Consider the following 3,802-nt stretch of genomic DNA (forward strand, 5'->3'; position numbering starts at 1 on the left):
GAATATGCTGCTAAGTTTGAATCGCTATCGAGATACTTCAGGTTTTTCCGTGAAGAGATTGATGAACCATTCATGTGTCATCGTTTCCAAGACGGACTAAAGTATGAGATTCAAGACTCTGTCCTGCCCTTGGGAATTCAACGTTTCCAAGTTCTTGTGGAAAAATGTAGGGAAGTTGAGGATATGAAGAATAAAAGGGCTAGCCGATGAGGGAATTTTAGTGCAGGAGGGCCCAATCGGGTAAATTATCAGAACAACAAGGGGAAACAAGTTGCTAAACCCTATAATCGACCACAGAATAACAACGGTGGGCAGAATCGCCCAGGGAACCAGAATTTTGGAAGACAATTGGGACAAGTGCTTTGATGTTTCCGATGTGGGGAGGAGGGACATTATGCTAGTTCTTGTACCTCTAATGTCCTCACCTGTTACAATTGTCGGAAGCCAGGGCACATGGCAAGAGATTGCACGGCTCCAAAGGTGCAACCAGTTGTGAATGTAACTAGGGCTACTCGTCCTATCGCTAGAGGACGCGTTTATTGCATGAGTGCTGAAGCTGGAAATCCATCTGGCAATCTAATTCAACGTGACTATGAGATGGCAGGTAACACTCTAACTGCACTTTTTGATTCGGGGGCAACCCATTCCTTCATTGCTATGGATTGTGTGAATCGTTTGAAGTTATCTGTGTCGCCTCTACCTTTTGATTTGGTTGTTTCTACACCTGCTAAGACTTTGACAGTAAATTCTGCATGTTTACATTGTCAAGTAACTATACAAAATAGAGATTTCTTGATTAATTTGATTTGTTTACCTCTACAATCACTCGAGGTCATTCTCGGTATGGATTGGATGTCGTATCATTACGTGATCTTGGATTGTGCTCGTAAATTGGTTCTTTTCCCCGAACCAGGAATTGTTAAGTATCTAGCTACTAACAAACTCCGAGTGTCGCTAAGAGAAGGGACTCATGAGTTTTTGTCTCTGGCTAATGTGGAGGCAAAGATAAATGTGAACATAGAAGATGTGATGCTTGTCAATGAGTACCGGGACATATTTCCAACGGAAATTCCAAGATTGCCACCGGTAAGAGAAGTGGAATTTTTCATTGATTTGCACCCAGGAACGGGACCAATTTCAATGGCACCGTATCGAATGTCGCCATTGGAATCAAATGAGCTCAAAAGCCAAATTGAAGACTTGTTGGAGAGGAAATTTATAAGACCAAGTGTATCACCATGGGGAGCTCCACTTTTGCTAGTTAAGAAGAAGGACGGAAGCTCGCGCATATGTGTGGATTATAGACAGCTTAATAAGGCAACTATTAAGAACCGTTATCCTTTGCCACGCATCGATGATTTAATGGATCAATTGAGAGGGGCCGCGATATTTTCGAAGATTGACTTGAAGTCGGGTTACCATCAGATTTGAGTAAGGGAAGGAGATATTCAGAAAACTGCTTTCAGAACCCGTTATGGACATTATGAATATCTGGTTATGCCGTTTGGAGTTACCAATGCACCAACAATTTTCATGGACTACATGAACAGAATATTTAGTCCATTCCTTAATAAATTTGTTGTGGTGTTCATTGATGATATATTAATTTATTCGAGAACTGATGAAGAGCATGGAGAACATTTACGTCAAGTTCTTGAGATTTTACACGAGAAGCAATTGTATGCCAATCTGTCAAAGTGTGAATTCTGGCTAGAAAACGTGAATTTCTTAGGACACGTGATAACCAAGGAAGGAATCGCTGTAGATCCGGCTAAGATTGAGGCGGTTCTTGCTTGGAAACAGCCTCAGACTGTCACTGACATACGGAGCTTCGTAGGATTGGCAGGGTACTACAGGAGGTTTATTGAAGGTTTTGCTAAGATTGTGACTCCATTGACACAACTTACCAGAAAAAATCAATCGTTCGCATGGACGGAGAAGTGTGAGGAAAATTTTCAGTTACTAAAGAGAAAATTGACGACCTCACCAGTATTGGTTTTACCGCAATCAGAAGAACCCTATGAAGTTTATTGTGATGCATCTCACCAAGGTTTGAGATGTGTTCTAATGCAACACAAGAAAGCTGTAGCTTATGCCTCAAGGCAATTGAAGATTCATGAGAGGAACTATCCTACTCATGATTTGGAGCTTGCTGATGTTGTTTTTGCATTGAAGATTTGGAGGCACTACTTATATGGGTGCACGTTCACAGTGTTCAGTGACCATAAAAGTTTGAAATATTTGTTTGATCAGAAGGAATTGAACATGCGCTAGAGACGATGGATGAAGACTCTCAAGGATTTTGATTTCACACTACAGTACCACCCCGGGAAGGCCAATGTAGTGGCTGATGCGTTGAGTAGAAGAAGTGTCTTAGTGTCTTCAACAATTATGACTAGACAACAAGAGTTGTGGGAAGCTTTTAGAGATCTACACTTGAACGTAGAGTTTGCACCGGGAATTTTGAAATTCGGAATGATTAAGATTTCGAGTAGACTACTTGAAGACATTGCAAATTCTCAAGATGACGTCTTAATACAAGAGAAGAGGAACCTGATAGTGCAAGGGAAGACAAATGAGTTCAAGATGGGATCATATAATATTTTGCGATGTAATGGTAGGATTTGTGTACCAGGAATTACAGATATGAGGAAAACAATCTTAGAAGAGGCTCATAAGAGCAAGTTGAGTATTCATCCTGGAGCAACAAAGATGTATCAGGATTTGAGACAACATTATTGGTGGCCAGGAATGAAGAAACATGTAGCGGAGTATGTATCCACTTGTCTAACTTGTCAGAAAGCGAAGGTGGAACATCAGCGACCTGCTGGGATGTTGCAACCTTTAGATATACCGGAATGGAAGTGGGACAGCATTTCCATGGATTTTATAACTGGATTGCCAAAAACAAGGAGAAAGAATGATTCTATATGGGCGATAGTGGATCGACTGACTAAATCCGCTCACTTTTTGCCAATAAAGACCACCTATAAGGTAGATCAGCTAACAAAGATCTACATTGCTGAAATTGTGAGGTTACACGGGGTACCATCGAGTATTGTATCAGACCGTGATCCGAAGTTCACATCACATTTTTGGGGAGCATTGCACGAAGCATTGGGAACGAAACTACAATTGGACAATACCAAATCAAGGAATTAACCCTGAAATTTATTGGACCATACCAAATTATTGCACCAATTGGACATGTGGCTTATTGGATTGCACTGTCTCAGTTGTTGTCCAATATTCACGACGTGTTTAACGTGTCACTACTAAGGAAATACATTTCGGATCCTTCACATGTGATCGAACTAGACACCATTCAACTAAATGATAACTTATCATTCGAAGTACTACTTGTAAGAATTGAGGACATCCAGATCAAGCGATTAAGGAACAAGGATGTTTCGTTAGTCAACGTGATTTGGAACCCAACTACTGGAGATGCAATTTGGGAACTCGAGAGTAAGATGAGGGAACAACACCCTGATTTGTTTATCGACACGTAGTTTCGAGGACGAAACTAATTTTTAGGGGGGTAGTAATGTAAGAACCTGAATTTTCTAAACTCTAATTTATGCAATTTTAGTCTATTTTATGTTGAATTGCTTAGGCCTTTATCCCCATCTTTTATTTTGGGAATTAAATACCAAAAATATATTTTGTTAGAGTTAATAATATGTTTGATAGTTTGATATATATATCTGAAGACCCGATTAAAATTATTTATTAGAGTATAATTTAATTAATTTACAGAGAATTTATTACTGATAAAATTTTAAAATGTCACTTGTTGCTG

Source organism: Cicer arietinum, chromosome 6 (assembly GCF_000331145.2).
Source record: "Cicer arietinum cultivar CDC Frontier isolate Library 1 chromosome 6, Cicar.CDCFrontier_v2.0, whole genome shotgun sequence".
Classification (NCBI taxonomy): Eukaryota; Viridiplantae; Streptophyta; class Magnoliopsida; order Fabales; family Fabaceae; genus Cicer; species Cicer arietinum.